The sequence below is a fragment of the Macaca nemestrina genome, chromosome 7 (assembly GCF_043159975.1).
Source record: "Macaca nemestrina isolate mMacNem1 chromosome 7, mMacNem.hap1, whole genome shotgun sequence".
In the NCBI taxonomy this organism is placed as follows: domain Eukaryota; kingdom Metazoa; phylum Chordata; class Mammalia; order Primates; family Cercopithecidae; genus Macaca; species Macaca nemestrina.
This window is the reverse complement of record NC_092131.1, coordinates 174,857,010-174,882,732: the sequence shown is the minus strand read 5'-3', so window position 1 is coordinate 174,882,732 and position 25,723 is coordinate 174,857,010. Positions and strand designations below refer to the sequence as shown.

The following is a 25,723-nucleotide window of genomic DNA, read 5'->3' as shown; positions in this document are numbered from 1 at the left end:
GGTGTGTTGGCTGAGGGGATGCTCACCCTCCATGGACCCATGTGATGGGATGCACGTGGAACACTGGCCCATCATGGACTCAGGGCACCCAATGCTCTCTTAGCCACCGAACCCTGGAAAGACAGGATAGGCAGGTCACTGGGCTCGGGCAAGAAGCCCCGACTGTGTCCTACTGCAGGTCCCATGAGCACCTCCACTGCCCATGCTGGCTCCCCTACAGGACCCCAGGGTCATACCAGATGTACTGGGCACAGGCCAGGGCTACCATTCAGCTCACAGCCAACCAAGGAGGCTGGTCCGGGTGCCAGATGCTGCTGCAGACCTGCAAGTCACATAGCGTATCCCTGTGCACTGTGGGCACCCACCCAGGTGCCCTATCCCAGCATGAAATGGAAATCGCAACCTGGGGTCCCAGGGCCACATGCTTTCTCTGGTGGGTCCCCATCCATGCCCCACGCACCTCCTAAACACAGAGCAGGACCACACTCAGCTAATCGGGGACACATGGTGACTTCTCCTTTTCTTGGGCCCAAGACCCGCTACCCTGGAGGTGACCCCGTGGCTCAGAAGCAGCATGGGCAGCATATTCTAGGGACAAGACCCTTGACAGCAGGCCTTCCACCTCAGGAGGCCACCCTTTCCGACACTTGCCAATGGGGAGACTCTTGCCAGTGGGGAAGGGGTGACTTCCAGCCACAGGAAAGGGGAGATCCCCAGTACAGGGGATCCTTTAGACACAGAGCTGACCCCTTGGCCTAAAACTAACGAGCCCATGACTGGACAATAGCACCACCAGGCACCGGCCAGAGCTCAGCCTTGACCCAAACCTAGGGAAACAGCACCGCCCCCTTCAGGCTCAAAGAGGTGCCCTGGGATGGCACATTGCACAACAGGGTCGGTCCTATTCAGGGCAATAATTTGTGTGTGATTCTTGAATCTCTGCAGCTCGAATCCACCTTTCTCCGGGGATGGGGAGCTCCTGTGTGACCCCATGGCATCCCGAAGCCCCTGTGCCCCCTCATGTGGCCTGGTCAGTCGTCAAGGCCAGACCAGTGCACCGAGACTCAGCTGGGAGCTCCCCTATGTGAGACTGAAGGAACCCTTTCCTGCCTGGACCACCATCATCCCCACAGGGCTGCAGGAAGGCATCCTCCTTGGGTCTGATTCCCAGAAAAGCAGCCCTCTTGGAGGACCAACCCACCCCTCCATGGTGCGGATTCAGGTCGGCTGCCCATGGAAACCCTCCTGTCTCAAAGGCGGACCCTCGGTGACCCCTCGCTGCTGATGACCCATGACCCCAGCAGGACCACTCACCTATGCCAGTCAATGCCTCGGGGCCCCACCTAGCCAGACGAGCTCACTGAAAGACACAAGGGAGAATGGGGGCTCAGGGAACCGGAGCCCAAGCCCACACAGCGAACCTGGGCTGCCTCAAGGAGGAGCGCAGAGACAGGGTTGGGCCTCTCAGAGATGCCGTTCAGAACTCAAGGTCTCCTGCCTAAAATACAGTGGCCATGCCAGGGAGCTCGGGATCCCAGCATCCTCTTCCAAAATTCTCCCCTAGGCTGGGCCTCAGCGTAATCCTATTGAGCATGATTTTTAAGTCATCACCTCTCTTCAGGACAATATAAGGTTCTCATCATTGACCCAACCCAGTACACCCCCTCCCTGCACATGTATCCAGAGGGACCCAGATGTGCTCACCACAGCTCAGTGCAGGAGACCAGGGTGCCAGGAAGGGCCTGAGCTTCAGCTCACCAGGGGCTGAGCACCTGGCTGAGAGACACTGGCCCGGGGCCAGCAGACCCAACGCATGTCTTCCTCTGGGGTCACCATCTGGAGGGGTGGAGGACAGGTGTAGAGACATGGCCTCACACCTCCATGCACAAAGTGGACAGGGGGTGCTGGCTAACACACGCTCTCCCTCCATGGACTCAAGAGATGGGATCCCTATAAACAGTGACGGTCAAGAACGCGGGGAACCCTTGGCCCTCCTTGCCACGGAAACCTGAAAGGACAGGGCAGGCAGGTCACAGGATTTGAGCAAGATGTCCAGGATGCACCCTATTGCAGGCTCCTGGAGCACTTCCACTGCCCACACCAGCTCCCCCACATGACTCTGTGCCACAACGGGACCACTGGGCAGGGCCGGGACCACCAACCAGCTCACAGCAAACAAGTAGGCTGACCTGAATGCCACGTGCCACAGCAGACACCCTCTACAAGCTCACACCAGAAATCGTATCCTGGAGCCCCAGGGCCACGTGCCTTCTCTGATGGGTCCCCATTCATGCACCACATACCTCCAAACGCAGAGCCGGGCCATGCTCAATCAATCAGGGACACATGATGTCCTTGCCTTTCCTTCGGCTCAAGACCCCGCCACCCTGGAGGTGACCCCATGACTTAGAAGCAGCCTGGGCAGCAAATTGCCGGCACAGGACCCTTGACAGCATGCTTTCCATCACAGGTTGCCATCCTTCTGGCCACTCCACTTCGGGGAGGGGTGACCCTATAGCTGGATGCAGGCTGCACCCTTGGCCCAAAGCCCACGATTCCCAGGGCCAGCCTGCAGCACCACCAGGTGAAGGCCAGAGCTCAGTCTTGACCCAAACCCACTGGGGCCACACCGCCCCCACCAGGCTCAAGGAGGCACCACTGGGATGGCCCATTGCTCCACAGGTCAGTCCCATCAGGGCCATGGGTTAGGCCCAGTCCTTGAATCTTCACGGACTGACTCCATAAGCCCGATCACCCACACCCTGCCCCTTTGCAAGCCTCGGGGACCGAGGGCTCCCGCAAAACACCCATTGCCCCCAGTGACCCTGTGGACCCCCTCATGTGGCCTGGAAAGCCCTCCAGGCCTGACTTGTGCACTGAGTCTCAGCTAGAACACGCACTGCGTTGAGTTGAAGGAACCCTCTCCTGTTTGGACCTCCGTCATCTCTGCATGGCTTCAGGGAAGGCATCCTTCTTGGGACCAATTTCTAAGGAAGCTGTCCTCCTGAAGAAACCATCCATCCCCGGTGGGTTTCAGATGGGCTCCCTGAGGAATCCCTCGTGGCCTGAAGGGTGACCCTCAGTGACCCAAAGCGACCTGGCTCATGGTCCATGACCCCAGCAGGATCCACTTACCTATCCCACTTAAGGCCAGGGGTCCCCCTGGGCAGAAGAGCTCACTGAAAGACACAGACACAGGGGAGAACAGGGCTCAGGAAGGAGGAGCCTCCAGTGTGCCTCAACCCCAGGGAACTAGAGGGCCGACACCAAGGCCGCACAGGGAACCTGGGCTGCCTCACGGAGGAGTGCAGAGATAGGGCTGGGCACCCCAAGATGAACTTCAGGAACTCCAGGTCTCCAGCCCAAAATACAGCGGCCCTGCCAGGGACCTTGGCATCTCAGCATCCTCTTCCAAAATTCTCACCTAGGCTGGGCCTCAGCGTAATCCTATTGAGCATGATTTTTAAGTCATCACCTCTCTTCAGGACAATTTAAGGTTCTCATCATTGACCCAACCCAGGGCACCCTCCTTCCCACACGTGCATCCAGCTGGACCCAGATGTGCTCACCACAGCTCAGGGCAGGAGACCAGGGCATCAGGAAGGGCTTGAACTTAAGTGCACCACGGGCTGGACACCTGGCTGATGGACACTGGCCTGGGGCCAGTGGTCCCAAAGCAAGTCTTCCTTTGCAGTCACCATCTGGGGGGACAGGAGGAGGACATGTGTCCAACCAGGGGCTCGGGCCTCCACACGGGGAAGGGGGTGGGGGGTGCTAGCTCACACATGCTCTCTCTCTGTGGACCCATGTGATAGGATCCATGGAAAACACTGATGTGTCATGGATGGGGGGGACCCTTTGCCCTCCCAGCCACTGAACCATGGAAAGACAGGGCAGGTGGATTCCTGGGTTCATGCAAGACGCCTGGGCTGTGCCCTACTGCAGGCCCCTCGAGCACCTCCATTGCCCACGCCAGTTCCCCTGCACAACCCTGGGTAGCAACTGGACCTGGGCAGGGGCCATGGACACCAACCAGCTCACGGCGAACCAAGGACGCTGGCCCGGACACCACGGGCTGCTGCCTACCTGGCAGTTGCACAGCCTGCCCTGTGCATGGAGGGCACCCACCCTCCTTTCCTCAAGGTCCACTGGAAATCACAGCCTGGGGCTCCAGGGCCACAAGCTTTCTCTGGTGGGTCCCAATCCACGCCCCACACAATACCTCCCACACACAGAGCGGGGCCACACTCAGTCAACCGGGAGACATACGGTGTCTTCTCCTTTCTTTGGGCCTAAGACCCTGACCTCTGGAGTTGTCCTGATGGCTGAGAAGCAGCCTGGACTGCAAATTTCCAGGAAAGGTCCTTCCACTGTGGACCTTCCCACCTCAGGAGGCCACCATTACCACCACTCGCCCACAAGGAAGGGGTGACCCCCAGTGGGATACGGGCTACAGCCTTGGCCCAAAGCCCACGAGTCCCAGAGACAGACTGGACCACCATCAGGCACTGGCCACAGCTAGTCTTGACCCAACCTCAGAGAAACAGCGCCGCCTCTCACATGGCTCAAAGACATGCCACTGGGAGGGTCCACTGCTTATAGGGTCGGTCCCATTGAGGGTCATGGGTTTGCTGCAGTCCATGAATCTCCATGGCCCGACTCCACGGACTGAATCGCCCACCCCTCTCCAGGGTTGGAGAGTCCCCATGAGATGCCCGTGGTGCCCCAGAGCCCTTGTTGCCCCCCTCATGTGTCCTGGCCATCTTAGAGGCCTGACCCAAGCACCAAGTCTGAGCTGGGCACTACCCTGCATGGGGCTGAGAAAACCCTTTCCTGCCTGAACCACTGCCACCCCTGCAGGGCTTCAGAGAAGGCCTCTGCCTTGTGTCCAATTCCCAAGGAAGCCTCCCTGCTGGAGGACACATCCCCAGTCGATTCAGGTCGACTCCTGAGGAAACCCAGGTGGCCTGAGGGCTGACCCTCAGGGACTGCCCACCGCTTGGCTCACGGCCCATGACACCAGCAATGTCCACTCACCTATGCTGGTCAATCCTAGGGGGTCTGCTTGGCGGAAGAGCTCACTGAAAGACACCGAGGATAATGGGGCTCAGGAAGGAGCCACCAACGTGTCCCGCCCCCAGGGAAGCTGAGCACAGACACCAAGCCCACACAGGAAGCCTGGTGTGCCTAATGGAGGAGCACAGACAGGGCTGGGCTCCTGCATGAGATGCCCTTTAGGGCCTCGAAGTCTCCAGCCTAAAATACAGTGGCCCTGCCAGGTACCTCAGGATTCTAGTGTCCTCTTCCAAAATTCTCACCTAGGCTGGGCCTCAGCGTAATCCTATTGAGCATGATTTTTAAGTCATCACCTCTCTTCAGAACAATATAAAGTTCTCATCATCGACCCAACCCAGGGCACCCCCTCCCTGCTTAGGCATCCAGTGGCACCCCGATGGGCTCACCCAAGCTCAATGCAGGAGACCAAGGTGACAGGAAGGGCCAGAGCTTCAGTGCAACAGGGGCTAGGCACCTGGCTGATGGACCCTGGCCCGGGGACAGTGGGCCCAACACGAGTCCTCATCCGGGGTCACCATCTCGAGGAACAGGAAGAAGACAGGTGTCCAAACACAACCTCACCCCTCCATGTGGGCAGAAGGTGGGGTGTGCCAGCTCAGGGATGCTCGCCTTCCATGGACCATGTGATGAGATCCATGTGGAATACTGGCCCGTCACAGACGCAGGGCACCCAACGCTGTCTCCACCACTGAACCCTGAAACGACAGGACAGGTAGGTCACTGGGCTCAGGCTACAAACCAGGGCTGCATCCTACTGCAGGCCACACAGGCGCCTCCACTACACATGCCAGCTCCCCTGCATGACACCAGGGTCACCCCAGGACTACCGGGCACAGGCCAGGGCCACCAACAGTTCATGGTCAACCAAGGAGACTGGCCCGGATGCCTGATGCTGCTGCAGAGCTGGCAGTCACATAGCCAGTCCCTGTGCATGGTGGGCACCCACCCACGTGCCGTATCCAAGCATGTACTGGAAATCACAACCTGGGATCCCAGGGCCATGTGCTTTCTCTGGTGAGTCTCCATCCATGCCCTCACACCTCACAAGCACACAGCCTGGCTGCACTCAACTAATCGGAGGGCACAGTGCCTTCTCCTTTCCTCGGGCCCAGGACCCCACCACACTGGAGGTGTCTTCAGGATTCAGAAGCAGCATGGGCAGCAAATTTCCAGGACCAGACCCTCAATAGCGGGCCTTCCCACTTCAGGAGGCCACCCTTCCTGACACTAGCCCACTGCGAAGGGATAACTTCCAGCCACAGGGAAGCGGTGACTTTCAGTGGGACGCAGGCTGCCCCCTTGGCCCAAAGCCCATGAGTCCAAGGGCCGGACTGCAGCACCACCAGGCGCCAGCCAGAGCTTAGCCTCGATCTAACCCCAGCGAAACAGCACCGCCCCCTGTCAGGCTCGAAGAGGCCCATGGGTTGGCCCATTGCTCAACAGGGTGGGTTCCATTCAGGGCCATGTGTCAGGTGCGATACTTGAATCTCCACAGCTCAACTCCATGGGCCCGATCACCCACCTTTACCTTTCTCCAGGGACAGAGAGCTCCTGTGTGACCCCCAAGGCACCCCAGAGCCCCTGTGGCCCCCACATATAGTCAGGACAGTCCAGATGCAAGCCCCGAGACTCAGCTGGGAGCTGCCCTGGGTAGAACTGAAGGAACCCTTTCCTGCCTGGACCACCGTCACCCCTGCAGGGCTTCAGGGAAGGCATCCCCCTTGGTTCCTGTTCCCCAGGAAGCCACCCTCCTGGAGAACCCATCTCTTCCCAGTGGGGATTCAGGTTGGCTCCCCAAGGAAACCCTTCTTTCCCGAAGGCTGACCCTTGGCGACCCCACGCGGCCTGGCCCATGGCCCATGATGCCAGTTGGATCCACTCACCTATGCCAGTCAATGCCAGGGGGCCCTCCTGGAAGAGCTCACTGAAAGACACAAGGGGACCATGGGGCTCAGGGAGCTGCCACCAATGTGTCCCACCCCAGGGAACCACAGTGCCAACAGCAAGCCTGCACAGGGAGCCTGGGCTGCCTCACGGAGGAGCGCAGAGACAGGGTTGGGCCCCCCAGGTGCCCTTCAGGGTTGCCAGATCTCCATCCCAAAATATAGTAGCTCTGCCAGGGATCTCAGGATCCCAGCATCCTCTTCCAACATTCTCACCTAGGCTGGGCCTCAGCGTAATCCTATTGAGCATGATTTTTAAGTCATCACCTCTCTTCAGGACAATATAAGGTTCTCATCATTGACCCAACCCAGGGCACCTCCCTCCCCACACATGCATCCAGCAGGACCCAGATGGACTCACCACAGCTCAGTGCAAGAGACCAGAGAGCCAGGAAGGGCCAAAACTTCAGTGCGCCAGGGGCTGGGCACCTGGCTGACAGACACTGGCCCTGGGCCATTGGGCCCAATGCAAGTCCTCCTTCAGGGTCACCATCTGGGGGACAGAGGAAAGTGTCTGAACAGAACCTCATGCCTCCATGCGGGAAAGGAGGCAGGGGGTGCTAGCTCACACATGCTCTCCCTCCATGGACCCAGGTGATGGGATCCATGTGAAACAGTGTTGGTCATGGACGCGGGGGACCCTTGGTCTTCCCTGCCACTGAACCCTGGAAAACAGGGCAGGCTGGTCACTGGGCTTGGGCAAGATGCCCAGGCTGTGCCCTAATGCAGGCCCCTAGAGCACTTCTACTCCCCATGGTGGCTCCCTTGCAATTCCAGGGCTGCATCATGACCCCTGGGTGGGACCATGGCCACTATCCAGCTCAGGCCCACCAAGGAGGCTGGCCCTGAAGGCAGGCACTGCTGCAGACCTGGCAGACGCACAGCCTGCCCCTGCACGGGGAGGGGGCCTACCCAGGCTCCCTCTCCAAGCACACACTGCAAATAGCAGCCTGGGACCCAGCCTCATGTGGCCTGGGCAGTCCTCAAGGCCAGATCCTAGTGCCCAGTCTCAGCTGGGAGCTGCCCTGTGTGGGACCAATGGAACCCTTCCTGCCTAGACCAATGTCACTCCTCCAGCGCTTCAGGGAAGGTGTCCTTGGGTCAGATTCCCAAGGAGGCGGCCCTCCTGGAGAACCAATCCCTCCCCAGTGGGGATTCAGGTTGGCTCCCTGAGGAATCCGTCCCATCCTGAAGGCTGACCCTCAGTGATCCCACGTGGCCTAGTCCATGGCCCATGAGCCCAGCAGGATCCACTCACCTATGCCACTCAAGGCCAGGGGTCCTCCTGGGCGGAAGAGCTCACTGAAAGACACAAAGGGAGAATGGGACTTCAGGGATGAGTCACCCACGTGCCCCGCCTCAGGGAACCAGAGCATTGACAGCAAGCCCGCACAGGGAAACTGGGCTGCCTCACAGACGAGTGCAGAGACAGGGTTGGGGCCCCTGCAGATAACCTTCGGGACCTCCAGGTCTCCAGCCCCAAATGCCTCCTGCCGGGGATCCCAGTGTCCTCTTCCAAAATTCTCACCTAGGCTGGGCCTCAGCGTAATCCTATTGAGCATGATTTTTAAGTCATCACCTCTCTTCAAGAAAATATAAGGTTCTCATCATTGACCCAACCCAGGGCACCCCACTCCCGACACAAACATCCAGCAGGACCTGGATGTGCTCACCACAGCTCAGTGCAGGAGACCAGAGTGCCAGGGAGGGCCGAGCTTCAGCGCACTGGGGACTGGGCACCTGGCTGATGGACACTGGCCCAGGGACAGCGGACCCAAGGCAAGTCTTCCTCCAGGCTCACCGTCTGGGGGACAGGAAGACATGTGTCCAAACATGGCCTCACGCCTCCATAGGGGGATGGTGGTGGGTGGTGCTGGCTCATGCATGCTGTCCCTCCATGGACCCATGTGATGGGAACACTGACCCATTACAGACACAGGGGACCCTTGGCCCTCCCCATCACCGCACCCTAGGTCAGGGCAGGTGGGTCACCGAGCTCCCACAAGACACCTGGGCTGCGCTCTATTGCAGGCCCCACAAGCACCTCCACTACCCACATCAGCTCCCCCACAGGACCCCTGGGCCACTCCGAGACCACTGGGCACAGGCCAGGGCAACCAACCTGCTCATGGCCCACCAAGGGGGCTGACCTGGAAGCCACATGCCACCGCAGACCTGGTAGTTGCATAGCCTGTGCCTGGGAGTGGAGGGCACCCACCCAGCGTTCTCTCCAAGTGTGCATGGGAAATCGCAACCTGTGACCCCGGGCCACATGTGTTCTCTGATGGGTCCCCATCCATGCCCTACACACCTCCCAAACACAGAGCCGAGCCACATTCGGCCAATCGGGGAACACATGGTATCTTCTCCTTTCCTCGGGCTCAAGACCCCACCACCCTGGAGGTGAGTCCATGGATCAGAAGCAGCCTGGGAAGCAAACTTCCAGGACAGGACCCTTGACAGCGGGCCTTCCCACCTAAGGATGCCAGCTTTCCGCTAGTTGCCCATGGGGAATGGGTGACCACCAGCAGGATGCAGGCTGGCCCTTTTGCCCAAAGCCAGCAAGTCCCAGGGCCAGCCTGCAGCACTACCAAGTACCGGCCAGAGCTCAGCCTTGACCCAACCCCCTTGAAGCCGCATCGCCCCCCACTAGGCTCACAGGCACCACTGGGATGGCCCATTGCTCAAAGGCTCGGTCCCATTCAGGGTCCTAGGTGGGGCCCACTCCTTGAATCTCCAAAGGCCTGACCCCATGGACTCGATCGCTCACCCGTCTCTGGGGAAGGAGAGCTCCTGTGTGACCCCTGTGGTGCCCTGGAGCTCCTATGGACCCCCTCATGTGGCCTGGGCAGTCCTCAAGGCCAGACCTGCCCACTGAGTCTCAGCTGGGCACTGCCCTGGGTGGGGTTGAAGGAATCCTTTGCTGCCTGGACCACCATCACCGCTGCAAGGCTTTAGAGAAGATAACCTCCTTGGGTCAGATTCCCAAGGAAGCCGCCCTCCTGGAGAACCTAGCCCTCCTCAGTGGGGATTCAGGTCAGGTCGGCTCCCTAAGGAAACCCTCCTGTCCCAAAGGCTGACCCTTGGTGACCCCACCAGCCTGGCTCATGGCCCATGACCCCAGCAGGATCCACTCACCTATGCCAGTCAATGCCAGGGCGCTGCCTGGGCGGAAGAGCTCACTGAAAGACACAGGGGAGAATGCAGGTCAGGGAGGAGCCACCCACATGCCCTGCCCCTAGGGAACCAGAGCCCCAGCATATGCCCACACAGGGAGCTTGGACTGCCTCATGGAGGAGCTCAGAGCCAGGCTTGGGTTCCCTCCAGATGCCCTTCAGGGCTTCTAGGTCTATAGCCCAAAATACAGGGGCCCTGTCGGGGGCCTCTGGATCCCAGCATCCTCTTCCAAAATTCTCACCTAGACTGGGCCTCAGCGTAATCCTATTGAGCATGATTTTTAAGTCATCACCTCTCTTCAAGAAAATATAAGGTTCTCATCATCGACCCAATCCAGGGCACAACCCTCCCCGCGCATGTATCCATCAGGACCCGGATGAGCTCACCACAGCTCAGTGCAGGAGGCCAGGGCGCCGGGAAGGGCCTGAGCTTCAGCGCACCAGGGGCTGGCACCTGGCTGATGGACACTGGCCCAGGGCCATTGGGCCCAACGCAAGTCTTCCTCCGCGGTCACCATCTGGGGGGACAGGAGTAGGACAGGTGTCCAAACAGAACCTCATGAAGGCAGTAGGGTGCGCAGACTCAGGTATGCTCTTTCTCCATAGACCCACTTGCTGGAAACACTGACCCATCACAGATGCGAGACACCCTTGGCCCTCCCTGCCACCCAACCCTGGAAGGACAGGGCAGGCGGGTCACTGGGCTCACCCAAGATGCAGAGGGTGTGCCCTACTGCAGGCCCCCGGGAGCACCTCCGCTGCCCAAGCCGGCTCCCCCAGCAAGACCCCCTGGGCCACTCCAGGACCACGCGGCACAGGCTAGGGCCACCAACCAGGTCATGACCAACCAGAGAGGCTGGCCCAGAAACCACTCACAGCTGCATACCTGGCAGTCACAGCCTGCCCCTGGGCATGGTGGGTGCCCTCCCAGGCATCCTCTCCAAGCGCGCACCGGAAATCGAAGCCTTGGCCTGGGCGCCATGTGATTTTTGCAGTAGGTCCCCATCCACGCCCCACACTTCCGTTGAACTGGTCTAATTCGGACGTCAGCATTTATTTTTCGAGCGTGTTTGTGAATATTTTATTGTCCTGCATCTTTTCACTTTTGAATTGTTTGAAATTGTACATTTTATATATATATATGGATTCATATTTTGTAATTTGTTTTTGGTACGTGTCTTCATTTGTATACAACTACTTATATGTTTTCGAATGTAAGATGTATTTCCTTTTTTGTCAGTTTTTCTATTTGTATTAATATTGTCAAAATTAACTTTGAATTCTCCCAGTGTTTTTGACCATTTTATGCCTTTTTCTCATCTTACCCATTCTATCTAGTTTTAAAAAAATAATTTTTAGAAGACTTTTTCATGGGTGTGCAATACAAGCATGATTCTCATACTGGGACCTTGAGGTTTTTATACACCCTTGCCTTGTTTGGCATATACTAGACCATGCCACTTTTTTACATATTCTTTCTATATTTATGGTTGCCTTTCAGCAGGATTTTGCATGGGCTATTTGTGAGATATTCTAAAATTACATACCTTTTTTATTATTACACTTTATGTTCTAGGGTACATGGGCACAACATGCAGGTTTGTTACCTATGTACACGTGTCATGTTGGTGCATGTACTGCACCCATTAACTCACCATTTACGTTAGGTATATCTCCTAATGCTATCCCTTCCCTCTCTCCCCACCCCACAACAGGCCCTGGTGTGTGATGTTCCCCTTCCTGTGTCCAAGTGTTCTCATTGTTCAATTCCCACCTATGAGTGAAAACATGTGGTGTTTGGTTTTCTGTTCTTGTAATAGTTTGCTGAGCATGATGGTTTCCAGCTGCATCCATGTCCCTACAAAGGACATGAACTCATCCTTTTTTATGGCTGCATAGTATTCCATGGTGTGTTGTGCCACATTTTCTTAATCTAGTATGTCACTGATGGACATTTGGGTTGGTTCCCAGTCTTTGCTATTGTGAATAGTGCCGCAATAAACATACATGTGCATGTGTCTTTATAGCAGCATGATTTATAATCCTTTGGGTATATGCCCAATAATGGGATGGCTGGGTCAAATGGTATTTCTAGTTCAATACCATTCAGGACATACACATGGGCAAGAACTTCATGTCTAAAACACCAAAAGCAATGGCAACAAAAGCCAAAATTGACAAACGGGATCTAATTAAACTAAAGAGCTTCTGCACAGCAAAAGAAATTACCATCAGAGTGAACAGGCAACCTACAGAATGGGAGAAAATTTTTGCAATCTACTCATCTGACAAAGGGCTAATATCCAGAACCTACAAAGAACTCAAACAAATTTACAAGAAAAAAACAACCTCATCAAAAAGTGGGTAAAGGGTATGAACAGACACTTCTCAAAAGAAGACATTTATGCAGCCAACAGACACATGAAAAAATGCTCATCATCACTGGCCATCAGAGAAATGCAAATCAAAACCACAATGAGATACCATCTCACACCAGTTAGAATGGCAATCATTAAAAAGTCAGGAAACAACAGGTGCTGGAGAGGATGTGGAGAAATAGGAACACTTTTATACTGTTGCTGGGACTGTAAACTAGTTCAACCATTGTGGAAGACAGTGTGGCGATTCCTCAAGGATCTAAAATTATATACCTTAATAGAAATCAATCCCAGTATCTAGAATGCAGTTATGAGCCCACTCTGTATTGTCATTTCCCTACATCTTCGATGTGTTTTTTGCTTTCACTGTCATTAGACTGACAACGAGGAGTTCACATGTTTTCACACACATGAAATTCATGTGTTCATCAACATAATCAATTCTGGGTTTAGCTGGAATCAAATTTCCTCAGTCTCATATTCCAATTTTGCAGGTAGGATCCTTAACTTTCTTTTTCTTTTTCTTATTTTTTTTCTGAGACAGAGTCTCACTCTGTTGCCAGGCCAGAGTGCAGTGGCACGATCTCGGCTCACTGCAGCCTCCGCCTCCCCAGTTCAAGTGATTCTCCTGCCTCAGCCTCCTGAGTAGTGGGGATTACAGGTGCGTGCCACCATGTCCACCTGATTTTTTTTGTATTTTTAGTAGAGACGGGGTTTCACCATGTTGGCTAGGATGGTCTCAATCTCTTGACCTCATGATCCAGCCGCCTCAGCCTCCCAAAGTGCTGGGATTACAGGCGTTGGATCCTTAACTTTCAATATTCTTTCAGAAACTCTAAATCTATTACACTCACAGTCCCATTTATATTACAGAGATGTTGGTCTTGTCTTGTAGAGAGACCTTACTTTCTGTATTCAATTGTTAATGATATCAACATCAGGTAGTAATATTTTGTGATAGGATAGCATCAAGTGGAGCTGTCACTCCATAAGAACATCTCATGTCAATGTCCAGGTTGACCAGATCAGTATACCTGACCTCCTTGGTAGTGAATATTTCCTAGTTCAGTGGGCTATTTGAAACTGTCATACCACTAGTGCATATTTGAACAGATTCTTTATTACCTCCACATAAGAATTATCCGTATATAACAGGGTTAGAAATTGAGAATAATTTTAGTAGTCTGTTTTGCTACATGCTTTATACTTTGAGGCTTAGTTTTCACTCTCGTTTTGTTTTTTTCCCCCCAATTTATACCAAGTACATAATCAACAGATGGGGCTCGGTGGCCTAAAGCTGTAATGTAGATTTTTATTGACTAGCTCAGTATGTTTCTTTTGAAGATTCATGAATTATATAATACATTATAAACTATGTAAATAAGAAAATGTACTTTAGTGAAATTCGTTTATTTCAGTTTTCATAAATTTCAATCTGCAATGCCAAATTTTGGCTCTCTTACCTATAATATGATCAATCTTTTTACACCATCATTTAATCTCTACATAGACAGTAGTATGTCAATACCTAATTGTTTGCCTGAGTAGGTATAATCTCGTACTTCAGTACCAGCAAGTATACACTGTAGTTGTTGAATAACCAGTGGTACTCATGCAAGTGAAGGTTTCTGAAAATTCTTCACTATATATTTTTTTTGCAATAGGATTTTATTACCAGATGTCCAATTCCAAATGCTTTCCCAATTCCATTTTTGTTTTTCTTTATTTTCATATCTTGTTTAGATTTTGATTCTATCATGTTTGCATCTTTCTGCAAATTGTCCAAGGCACTAAGTTTATCAGTAATTGTATCTATATCAGAAGAGCTTACAATTGTAGTCCTAATTTTTATTCCCCTTAATACTGTATTTAATAATCTCTGGCCAGGTATGGTGGCTCACAAACCCAGTGCTTCAGAAGGCCGAGGCAGCAGGATAATTTGAGGCCAGAAGTTTGAAACCAGCCTGAGCAGGACCCTGACTCTACAAAAAAAAAAAAAAGAAAGAAAGAAAGAAAAAATAGGCAGGCATGGTGGCATGTCCCTGTAGTCCCAGCTACTCAGGAAGCTGAGACGGGAGAATTCCTTAAGCCCAGGAGTTACAGGCAATACAGAGCTGTGATTGTGCTACTGCACTCCAGTGTAGGCAACAAAGCCAGACCCCATCTATTAAAAAAAAAAATCTGTTTTAGTTTGATCATAGTGCCATTTTAGTCCTTGTGTAAAAACATTTCATAGTAGTAAAACCTATCATGTACAAGTAGAATTCCATTTACTCACATTAGCTATTGTAATATTAGATGATACAGACCATTTAATTATCCTTGAGTTCGTAAGTATGGGGACTGGAGACTGCCAGGTTCTAGACAGGGTAAGCTCATTTTTAGGGGATATGTTTTGGGGGTTTTGAAGAAACTAACCCTCATCATTTGGGCTGGGATATTTCCTCCCCATCTCTGCATCTATTTAAGCTTTATTAAATCGGACCCCCATGGCTATTTAAGATATAGAGTTGGGCCAGGCGTGGTGGCTCACACCTGCAATCCCAACACTTTCGGAGTCCGAGGCGGGTGGATCACCTGAGGTTGGGAGTTCGAGACCATCCTGACTAACATGGAGAAATCCCATCTCTATGAAAAACACAAAATTAGCCAGGCATGGTGGTGCATGCCTGTAATCCCAGCTACTCGGGAGACTGAGGCAGGAGAATCACTTGAACCTGGGAGGTGGAGGTTGCAGTGAGCCGAGATAGCGCCATTGCACTCTAGCCTGGGCAACAAGAGTGTGAAACTCTGCTCAAAAACAAACAAACAAAAAAAAGATACAGAGTTGTTGGAGTTTTGTGATAACCTTCAGGGACTTTCAATTTGAATATAATTATGTTCAATTAGTTAAATATTTCTTCTCATCAGTATCTTCAATAACACAAAGGGTGATGATATTTAAGATTTTTTTTAGTAATATTGACTAATCAGTGGGAAGATGTGAAATTTTTCATTTCTTCTAAATTTAAATCATGCAGTTGGTGAGTTTGAAGTATTATGACAAAGAAAGGGGTTTATTGAGTCCTCATCTCATATTCAGGACAATTTTTAATTACCACAAAATTCCTTGAGGTTGAGATACTAATTTTTAAAAGAAAGACTAATAATAAGCTTTATGTTCAATTGATACAAACTAAGTATCAACATTGTAATGCTCAAAATAAGTAAGAAGAAAGTATTAATAACAAAACAGTCTATCTCTCCTGCTGTCAGATAAGTTTTTCTCTTCTGCTTCCATATTATTCAAGGTTACTATCTAGAGAATTTATCCTTAAGGCCCATTCAATGGTGGATATTGGTCTCACATGTGAAGCACGTATCCACTTGGGTTTCTCCTTCATCTTGATAGCACCATGAATTCTCAACCACACTTGATACGGTTCTGTCCAGTGTGGTCCTAGTCTGTCACCAGAACACTTTGATACAGACTGAGCCTCCTGTTCAATACCAATGACACATTCCCGGGGGGCTTTTTCAGCATCTGGCCACATGTTGGCAAGGTGAGCCCCAGGGAAACCCACAAACTCTTTAAGTATCATGTATGGTCATGAGGGTTTTCCATTGTATCAGAGAATGGGTTAGGCTTAAGCCCAAGATTCGTAGACCTTCCAAACTTGAAGGGAGAAATGTTGTGCTTGCTAGAGGGATTTAATCTTATTTTAAATGAAACGGATGGTAAAGTTTTACATACTTTAGCTAAATAATTCTTTAGGGCATGTGGTTTGTTCATTCCACTTGTTCAGAAGACTGGGGATAACAGGTAGGTAAGTTATTGGTATTTGTAGAGCATTACAAAGCTCCCAAATTCCCATAGACATAGAATGACTTCCCCTACTGGATTCCAGATATTCAGGAATTCCAGTGGCTGAGATGATATGATTCAGTAAGAGCTTGATCACCGTTTGAGCATCTGCTTTAGCCTATCCAGACACCAATACACAACACTGGTAAGAATACTGAATATCTTCTAAAGGTGGAAGTTCTATGAAGTTCTTGTGCCAGGAGATCCTAGGTATCATTGGCCTCAGCAGGCTTTCTTGACTTAGGTAAGTTAAGAATTTTTCTGACAAAGAGCATATCTTCATATTATTTCCTGAATTACATGATCTTATTACAGAGATTTCAAGTTGTCAGTATATTCCTTTTGCTTGAATGAACTTGTTAGTGGTATGAAAAAGCCACTCAATCATATAACAATTGGAATAAAGGAAAGATTTCATTATGTAATTCTCATTTTCCTATGGTGTTCATCTTAGTTCTCCTTCATTCCTAATTTTCTAATTCTTAGAGAGTTGGCTATTTCTGAAATTATGAATAGGAGGTTTTTGATAGAAGTGATAGGGGTTTGATTTCCCCAGTTTAAACCTTAGAAGCCCTTCCCAGCTAGGTCTGCAAATTAATTTCTTTTTAAAGAGTTAATCTTGTTTTCCAGTGTGAGCTTTACAATCAATTACATAAATCTGTTAGAGAAGTTTGAATGACTCTATTAAATCAGAAATTAGTTTCTCATGTAACATTTTAGTTCCTATTGATATTAGCATCTATTCTTCCAAAGTTGGCTAGTCACATAACAGACCACAGGCATATAGTTAATATCAGTATAGGTATATGCTTTACAACTGGTGGCTAATTTAAAAGCTGGTATAATAACTACAATTCTGCCACTTGGGCTGATTTTATGTTTTGAAAAACAGAAGCCTCTAAGCTTCATGAGGGTTGATTACCATAGAAGATGCTTTTATATTTCCTTGTGGGTCTTTCACACAGAATATATTGATGAATATTCAGTCAGCATTGGGAATAGGAATATTAGATAAATCAGATCATGCTCCAGTGTCATCCTCAATGACTCTGAGACAGTCATGTTCAACTTACTCTGTCAAGATCTGGCCACAGAGTAGCTGTCAAAAGGTTTCACCTGCCTAGAATAGCATTAGAATTAGACAGTAAGACTTGTTCTTAGCTCGTGTGACAGCACACTGATGAGTACTGTGTCTTATGAACTTGTAAAATAGCACTAACAACATGAAGTACCTGTAAGTAAGTTAAATTTCCCAGAGTCAAGGACTGAATGAGCCTTTTCAATCAGGGGAGTGGTTGCCACTCTGCCTTGTAAACATCATGGCATTTCCAGAGAAACAAAATACCAGAACCCAGGAAAGTAAGCAATGTGCCTATAATCAAGGCCTAATTTTGGAGTAACCCTTAATCTCAAGACAGAAAAGGTAGAACCGCTTCTTTAACAAGGTTAAAAAAGTAATACAAGTGAAGAATTAGCCGCTATTTTAAGGGCATAAAAGACTTGTTCAGGCTTATTTTGACTTCAGTAAAAGGTTCTAGTGATGTTTCATGTAACATCTCAGTGAGAGGCTTAGCCTTTTCATAAAAGGCAGAGATCCACAATTAATCCTCAAAATCAGTGAAGTTTTTTTTTTTTTTTTTTTTTTTTTTTTTTTTTTTTTTTTTTTTAGTATGCTGTTTCATTTGTATATTAGGCTGACTTCAGGATGCAACCACCTTCCATCTGCCAAGAACACAGATTCTAAATATTTTACTTCAGTTTGATAATATTGCAACTTAGCTAGCAAGGTTTTCTGTCCTGGGAGTCTAAGAAATTTAGTAAAGCTAAAATGTCTTCTTTACTAGCATGTAAGGTATTAGCAACTATCAATAATAATTAGCATAGAATCCTAATGTGAGGAAAATTCTTTACATTTTCTTATAAATGCCCAGAGAATACAGTAGGTGACTCTCTGAATTCTGGGAAGATCCACTGCCACAAATACTGAAAGCCTCCCGCTCCAGAGGTAAACTCAAACAGGAACCTCAACCCCCCAGCTAAATGTGGAGAACAAAACATTGAACATAAATCCATGACAGAAAAATACTTAGATAACTCAGGAACAGATATTAAGATAGTAGCAAGATTGGGAATTACAAGTGCCAGAGGAATCACAACTTGTTTCTCTAAGATCACGCATAAATCTATAAACAGTTTGACCTTCCCTGTCAAGTTTTCCTAACTTTCTCACAGGCAATATGGAAGCATTATGAAGTGAATGTGTCTTTTTTTCCTATGCCATATTTTATTAAATTTCCTAATTACATTGTATTTGAGGTAAAAACAGAGAAAATGTTCTATACATGGCCAAGGTTTTTCTCTTTTGTAAGTTAACAACAATGGTATTGATCTCTTTTATTAAATCATTATCATTTTTTCTTAGGACTCATAGATATGGGTTTATTTTCTGTAACTTGGGGGTGCTTCTCCAGCATTGAGTGAGACTCCCACTCTCCCACAGCCATCTTTTGTTTCAGAAAGCCCATACTTAGCAATGCAGATACCTTGCATCCCAGAAGCTCCGAAAGCACTCTCTTCAGAGTACAGAAGATCATAGCCCTTGGTTTATACAGCAAGCCCTTTCCTAAAAGATTACTGGGACTATTAGGAAACAAGGTATATTTTCCTTAGAGAAGGCCTATTTGCATGAAAACCTCAGAGGAGAAAGAATAGGTAGGAGATAGTCCAGAAATACTTATATCTTGGATGTTTTCCTACTTTAGGATAAAACAGAAAAGATCTGTAGAAATTGTGGAATACGTTACTCCAGTATCCAGAAGAAAGGGTAGAAAAAGATTAAAAGATGGGAAAAAGAAACAGACACATAAGTTTATCCTATTCCCAGCTCTGTTTCCTCATTATATCAATTTTGCCCAGGCTTTGCTCCATTTGCCAATTATTTTCTGATTTTATAGAGTAGGGAAGACCTCCTCAAGGAGATTGTAAAGCTTGTCAGGTTTTATCCCTTGCATCTTTCTCAATCTCATCCAAGATTCCTTTTTCTAATGTGTTGACTTTTTACAAGAATGATGGATTAACTTCCCATTAGCTTGTGCCCTCTTATTTATTGGTGGCCCAAATAAGTGTTTGTTACTTTGCGAATAATTGTAACTGGGCAGCTAACACTGAATCTTAAGGGTTTTTTTTTTCCTTTTCTTTCTCCATATTTTCTCAAAGTTGGGTTACTGCTACCAATATTTGAGAAATTATCTGTTCTTGCTAGCTACCCACTTTTTCTCTCAGTTGTATTTGAATTCCTGGCAACAAAAGTGCCAGAAAAATGGAGAGGACCAAGGATCTATTCTAATCTATCCGTGAATTTATACTTGTTAGTTTAGAAAATGTTTCAGTGAACTATGGTAAAAATCAATGGAGAAGTCATCCAGCTTGTGAGTACAGCATTTAGCTTCTCCAAGTTCACATTCTGTGAAAGTTTTCAAGGACTGCTATAAGCAGTCCTTCATGTTGGATTCCCAAGGCACTGAACAGCCTACCTGTCAGGGGAGGTGGAGAATTGGACTCCAAGTCTGTAGCCCTCCTTCATGAGGGGGCTCTCATGTGGTCTTTATTGTGTCTGTCCCATTAGTCAATCAAAGTCAAATGGAGGCAACACTCCATCCAACAATCCAGTGTGCATCCCCAGTATGCAGGGCCACAGATTAAAAACATACTGCAGAGTGCCTTGGGATATATTTGTGGATATCCTCAGAGCACTAGAAAATAACTCTTAAGATAGCTAATTTTGGCTGGAAAAAAAGGCACATGGATTATTAGTATTTTGGGTCCTCCAAGCAGTCCTGGATAAGTTCTAACAAGCATTTGAGTTGCTGAAATTCCAAAAGACTAGAGCTGATATTCTTCATGTTGAGATGAAAAATAAGTTGATTTGAGATGATACCAACAAATCACGAGATTTCTCAACTTTCAATCAAAGCAAAGCTCAGGTATAAACTTAAGTTCTTCAAGTCCCTATTTTTGCCATTTAGTAGTCTGACTCCATTTATTATTACTTTTATTCCAAATTACTAGGACAACATTCACTAATCTGATGCTTTTATTCTATTAGTCTCTTATCTAAATTCTCAGACTGCTTGTTCTTTCTCTTAATAACTTCTGTTTCCATAGCTATGTTTTGCATAGCCTAGGACACCCCCACATCTCCTCCCAAGAATGGGTCTCAGTATAATACTTATGAGCATAATTTTTATGTCATCAAACCTCCTTAAGACCCAAACCATGGCACTCCATATATATATATTTTTAAATATATATAATATATAATATATATTATATATTTTATATGTCTATATATATATATTTGGTCCTAAAAATTATAACCAGGGTTGGTATCCTTAAACCCTTCTGTGAAAGTACATTGCAGTTCATACAGATTCAGCGTGGCTTTTCATGTGTTCCTGATGTAAGAGGCCAGAAAGTCTTCTTCCTCTGGTGTTATTTATCTAAGGACAGGACTAGGGCAGTAGATGAGAACTGTATCTCATGGGTGTTATTCCTAAAAAAGTAAACTAGATATCAGGAAGCTCCTAATTTTATTGAATTTTATATCTATGGGCAAACAAACAAGTATCTGGATCTCAATCCCCTGGGTACAACTGCCAGGTTCCTTGAATATTCATTGTCCATCAATGATCTACAAATGTCATAACGGACTGCAAACCTGAAATACTATAATAGGGATGAATTTGTCTACTTGCATGCTTAGATCCAAATAAATATTGCACTGTAGAAATTATACCGATGAATCACAAAATTTTTTCAACTTTCAGTCAAGGCAAGCTCAGGTAAAAGGTGAAAATCTTACAAGAATCCCTTCACATACATAACTCATGAACAAGACCCCATAATGATATTCATATTGTCTGAAAGAATGAATCTAAATTCCTTAGAAACAAGTCTTCACTAGAACCAAGGTCTATTTGAACTCTCTCAGTTACCAAAGGCAAATTTCATTCATGTAATATTGTATATCATGCCAACCAGATTTACTTCAATACAGTAAAATCACAGGAAAAAAATGAGGTGTAATTTCTAAAAATGATGACAATGAACCACTAAAATCAGGTTAACATAAAATAAGGGATTGCTCAGTTGGAAGGAAACAGATGGATGAAAATAAGTTTCCTATAGGGGACTGATTATCTGAAGCCCACAAATAGAATTTCTATTTTAATGGCGCTGAGACTATGTGAATCTACATAATATGACATCATATAGATGATACCAATAATCACAAGAGTTCTCATCTTTTAATCAAAGGAAAGCTCAAGTTAAAAATTAAGTTCTTCTCATGAGGATCTTATCATCTATGTGGATCGCACATGGAGAAGAATTAGTCACAATAGTATCTGTGTTCCTTGAGAGAGTATGTGCATATTTTAAGGTTTACTTATCGTTCAACTCCTCATGGGCACTTTGTTTTCAATTTTTGCTATTAGATATGGCACCATATCTAATATATACATATTTTGGCCTGAGAGTATGTTGCCTCCATTCAACTTTAGTGAATACTAAGAGAAATCTAAAAACACATAGACTTTTAAATTTTATACAGATGATCCTTGATTTATGAAGGAGTTACCTCCTAATAAACCCACTATGTTAAAACACTGTAAATCAAAAATGCTTTTAGTACACCCAATGTACTGAACATCATAGCTTTGCCTAGCCTACCTTAAATGTGCTCAGAACACTTACATTAGCCTACAGTGGGTCAAAATGATGGCAACACAGTAGACAATGAAGTATCGGTGTTTACCTTCATAACTGCATGATTGCTAGGAGCTATGGCTCGCTGCTGCTGCCTAGCCTCACTAGAGTGTCATACAGCCAGTGGCTAGAGGGGAAAATGAAAAATCAAAATCCAAGGTATGGTTTCTACTGAATACATATCACTTTCACAACATCACAAAGTGGAAAAATTGTAAATCAAACCATTGTAAATTGGGGACTCTCTAGATATACTGGAAGATGTTTATCTGACTGTTGTCTGAATTATTTTTCTCATGGCTAACGATCTTGAATACCTTTTCATAAGCTTATTGGCCATTTAGATATCCTCTTTTGTGAAGTACCCATTTAAGTGTTTTCTAACTTTTTGACATGTAAATGTTGTATCTTTTATATGATGCTTCTTTATTGATTATATACTTTGAGAAATAAAAGTTTTAATTTGGATGCAAACTAATTCATCAATGTTTTCCTTTGTGCTTAGTGGTATTGGTATTTTTCACTTTCCCCCATATTATGATGACATTCTCCTATGTTATGTTATGCTCAAGAAGCTTTACTGTTTTGTCTTTCATGAATAGACCAACATTACACCTAGAAATGATTTATTTGTATGGTTTGAAAAGGACTTCACTTTTTTTATGTATTGATATCCAGCACTATTGAACAAACCATTCTTTCCTCATCATGCAGGAGTGGCACTTTTATCATAAATCAAGTAATCATATATCTGTTCATCTGCTTGTGGAGTCTCTTATTTTTTTCCATTAGGCTAGTTTTCTGTCTTTGTTGGTAACTGTAACCTTGTGATAGGAAGGCCTTAAATTTTGGCCCTGTAACTCATGCAAAATTGTCCATCTTCATCAAGACTATCTTGGCTCTTCTTGACTCTTTGTATCATATATAATTCTTTTTTTTTTTTTTTTTTTTTTGAGACGGAGTCTAGCTCTGTTGCCCAGGCTGGAGTGCAATGGCCGGATCTCAGCTCACTGCAAGCCCCGCCTCCCGGATTCACGCCATTCTCCTGCCTCAGCCTCCCAAGTAGCTGGGAGTACAGGCGCCCGCCACCTCGCCCGGCTAATTTTTTTTGTATTTTAGTAGAGACGGGGTTTCACCGTGTTAGCCAGGATGGTCTCGATCTCCTGAACTCGTGATCCGCCCGTCTCGGCCTCCCAAAGTGCTGGGATTACAGGCTTGAGCCACCGCTCCCGGCCTGTATCATATATAATTCTTGAAATTAGATTGAACATTTAAAAAAATGGCATTCAGATTTAGAATGCTCTTGCACTGGGATCCTTGAGTGAATTTGGGGGAGCATTAACATGAATAGTATATGTCATTGAATTTGCCACTCTGAATATATTACATGCCTCCATTTGTAAGGTAATTTGCTTCCTTTCCATAATGTTTCATAATATTTTGTGTGATTTTTTTCCTATGGTATTGATGTTTCTGATGTTCCCCAAAATGTTATCTTTTAAAAACTTCATTTTTCATTTGTCATTTTACATAGAAATACATTTTAGTTATCTGCTTTTTAACCCAGCAATCTTGCTCAATTAACTTCCTAATTTTAATTGATCACGTTCAGACTTGTTTCTTGTCTGTAAATAATGAAATGTATACCTTTCCATTTCCAATCCTTATTCTATGACTGTACTCCCCTAGTTAGGACATCCAGTATAGTAATGAATAGAAATGATGAGAAAAAAAAATCACTCTTTTATTCCCAATCTCATAAAAAAGCTTTTTCTATCTCCACTGTCAATAATTTTATAATTAATTTATTTTGTAAATACCCTTTATCTCATTAAATTTTTTTTTCAATTTTTAGTTCCCATAAATTCCTAGTTCCAATAAAGAGACTTATAAAGAATAATTTTTATATATTATCAAATGCTTTTTCTCTTTTGATATGATCATGTAACTTTCTTCTCTCTTATGTTACCATAGTGAATTACATTGAGTGATTTTTAATTCATTTTTGAAGTAAACATTTTGTAATAGTTTAAGATTTTTTAAAAAGTGAAGCTGAAACAGAGTTCCCAAATACCCTATACCCAGTTTCCCCTCCTGTTAACATCTTGTATTAATATGGCACATTTGTCACACTCAATGAACCAATATCGATAGATTATTATTAACTAAAGCCCATTTTATTCTGATTTCCATAGTTTTACATCATGTACTATTACTCTTCTAGGATCCCATAAAGGATGCCATATTCCATTTACTTGTCTTGTCTATTTAGGGTCTTCTTGGCTGTCACACTTTCTCTAGCTTTCCTTTTTGATGACCTTCATAGTTTTGAGCAAAACTAGTCAAGTATTTTGTAGAGTATATCTCAAGTGGGATTTGTTTGATGATTTTTCTCATGATGATACTGATCTTATGGGTTTTTGGAAGGAAGACTGTAGAGGTAAAGTGCAATTCTTATCACATCATATCAAAGGTATATACTATCAACATGATTTATCACTACTGATGGTAACCTTGATTAACATGCAGAGACAGTGCTTGCCGGATTTCTTCCCCGCACAGTTACTCTTCCCTTCCGTCCCCCATTTCCACCCTGTACTCTTTGAAAGAAAGTCACCACTGTGCCTAGTAACTTTCTTCCCACACTTGACAAGTAAGGAGTTCAACCTCCTTAAGGGCAAAAGTATTTATAAAAACTATATGAAATTATGCTGCACAAAAGATCTATGTTCTCCCCAATTTATCCATTTGATTATTTACATCAATATGGATTCATGGATATTTTATACTTTGGGTTGTAATCTAACATTATGCTATTTATTTTTAAAAATTTGTTCCAGATTTGACCACTGGAAGCTCTTTTGATTGGTTCCTGAGTCCCTTTGACATATTTTCACCAATGTGAGGTTATTCTTTTAGTACTTCCTTACTCTCGGGGACCATAAGATGCTCCAGGCTCATCTTGTACATTTCCTACCCAGTCCTATTATCAGCCATTTCTACAAGGATCCCTGATTTGTTCTATTGGAGGATGGTATTAGAAACTAAGGGCTGGGTTCTAGGTGTGCCCATTGTTACTAGAGTGTCATTGCTTCTAGGCATTCTCAGTTGACAAATGGGGGTGTACAATAACTATGTAAATACATGCATCTATATTTCTATGTGTAGCCATCTGTCTGTATATTAAACTAAACATAAGTTTACACTGTTTCCAACTCTAATACATTACAACACAAATCATTCTTTTCTTCTTGCCTGCAACCTTTCATTCCAACAATAAGAAAATGTATACCATCTGCCAACCATTTACTTGTTCAATTCCAATATATGTATGTATCATGATTTAGAATTTCTAACTCATACACCTACAGAAAACAACTTTATCAAATAGAGTGCAGTACTCATGTACAGTCACTTTGCCTCTAGTCTTACAGATTCCACTCATTTTCAAAGTTACTTAAATCATTATCTTTCCTCCCCAACCTTATTCATAAACTTGTTTAATACATTTGTAAAACAGCTGGATTCTTTTGTCAGATA

At 46.4% G+C, this 25,723-nt stretch overlaps 1 protein-coding gene and 6 non-coding genes across 7 annotated transcripts in view; all 7 read right to left on the bottom strand.

Annotated features, from left to right (window-relative positions):
- The window catches only part of LOC105499088 (collagen alpha-1(XXVII) chain B-like), a 252,065-nt gene that overhangs the window by 127,069 nt on the left and 99,273 nt on the right, over positions 1-25,723 (bottom strand). The window contains exons 45-56 of the mRNA XM_071099387.1: positions 10,583-25,723; positions 8,693-10,201; positions 8,278-8,321; positions 7,381-7,512; positions 6,960-7,000; positions 5,463-5,771; positions 5,038-5,081; positions 3,570-3,701; positions 1,705-3,179; positions 1,315-1,360; positions 237-322; positions 27-113 (exon numbers count right to left, since the gene is read on the bottom strand). The exon at positions 10,583-25,723 is cut by the window's right edge and continues 35,914 nt beyond it. The gene's annotated coding sequence lies outside the window, so the exon portion shown is untranslated. The remainder of the gene's footprint in view (positions 1-26; positions 114-236; positions 323-1,314; positions 1,361-1,704; positions 3,180-3,569; positions 3,702-5,037; positions 5,082-5,462; positions 5,772-6,959; positions 7,001-7,380; positions 7,513-8,277; positions 8,322-8,692; positions 10,202-10,582) is intronic.
- On the bottom strand, positions 1,568-1,649 carry LOC112423134 (small nucleolar RNA SNORD115). Its single transcript, XR_003013603.1, has one exon. It is a non-coding gene; the product is annotated as a small nucleolar RNA SNORD115 (small nucleolar RNA).
- Positions 3,432-3,513, bottom strand: LOC112423102 (small nucleolar RNA SNORD115). The gene has a single exon (XR_003013572.1). It is a non-coding gene; the product is annotated as a small nucleolar RNA SNORD115 (small nucleolar RNA).
- LOC112423108 (small nucleolar RNA SNORD115) lies at positions 5,326-5,407 on the bottom strand. The gene has a single exon (XR_003013578.1). It is a non-coding gene; the product is annotated as a small nucleolar RNA SNORD115 (small nucleolar RNA).
- LOC112423049 (small nucleolar RNA SNORD115) lies at positions 7,243-7,324 on the bottom strand. The gene has a single exon (XR_003013524.1). It is a non-coding gene; the product is annotated as a small nucleolar RNA SNORD115 (small nucleolar RNA).
- Positions 8,555-8,636, bottom strand: LOC112423104 (small nucleolar RNA SNORD115). The gene has a single exon (XR_003013574.1). It is a non-coding gene; the product is annotated as a small nucleolar RNA SNORD115 (small nucleolar RNA).
- Positions 10,445-10,526, bottom strand: LOC112423109 (small nucleolar RNA SNORD115). The gene has a single exon (XR_003013579.1). It is a non-coding gene; the product is annotated as a small nucleolar RNA SNORD115 (small nucleolar RNA).